The sequence below is a fragment of the Sinocyclocheilus grahami genome, unplaced genomic scaffold (genome assembly GCF_001515645.1).
Source record: "Sinocyclocheilus grahami isolate Dianchi unplaced genomic scaffold, SAMN03320097.WGS_v1.1 scaffold1194.1, whole genome shotgun sequence".
NCBI classification, from domain to species: Eukaryota; Metazoa; Chordata; class Actinopteri; order Cypriniformes; family Cyprinidae; genus Sinocyclocheilus; species Sinocyclocheilus grahami.
In genome coordinates this window covers 6567-7607 of record NW_015506373.1, presented here as the reverse complement: position 1 = coordinate 7607, position 1041 = coordinate 6567, and positions in this window count along the sequence as shown.

The following is a 1041-nucleotide window of genomic DNA, read 5'->3' as shown; positions in this document are numbered from 1 at the left end:
TTTTCTGAACTGTATGTGGTTGAATTCAAGCTCCATTGCAACTAAATGATTAATCATGCACAGCCTAGACCCTTAGGATATGAAACAAGGATGTTTCTCTGGCCTAAAGGGGGCGTGAGTCAAGAGGCTCAGTGTGGTTCATATTAATGAATCTCTTTATGATAAAGATGAGTGAGCTTTCCTGAGCTATTACATATTAATGTGCCTCCAGGCTATGAGAGTGGGAGAAATCCACTGAGCACATTGTCTTTGTAACTTGATTCTCAGATCCTGTCTTTACTGTTACACTTGACTTACATCTCCAGCACCAGGGAGTGTGAGAGTTACGGTTGGTTTTTATTATTCTGAGGTAGAGTTTAAGTCTGTGTGGGCATAGTGTTTTTTAAACACTTGTTTGACAAGTTGTGTGACCTTAATGAAGAGAATTTTTAGATTGCAAGCAGTGAAATTATGGATTTTGAGAGGTAATAAGTATGAGGAACATGTTCATTTTTCAACATACTGTACTGTGGTTTTGAAGACAATTAGACATTTCAGACAATTCAGTTATTTATTATATTTTAATTTATTTATATATTCAGTTTATTTCCACAGAGTCTTTCAGAAAGCAAATAGAATGTCTACTTGTAGTTCCCATACAGACAGAAATACTGAGGATTAATGCAAGTAAATAAATGTTCTTTGGTAAATATAAGTTTTCTCAGTGTGCAAACAAAATATAGGCTTTCTGATCCCAAGACTATCTATACTACCATTTACATTTTTAAAACGAATTAATACTTTTTATTAAGTAAAATTAATTATTCATTTTTACTAAAGATTTCGGTCCCAACATATATTAGGTGGCCTTAGCTACTATGTCATCAAAAAATATGTACACTGTACTTATTGTGTTCATATTGTATGCAAAACACTTGCTGCTATTGAGGTGGGATACGGGTAAGGTTATCGGGACAGGTTTGGTGGTATGGGTGGGTTAAGGTGCAAGGGATGGAGCAACAGTGTAATTCTAAATGTAATTACAGAAATTAATTACAGATG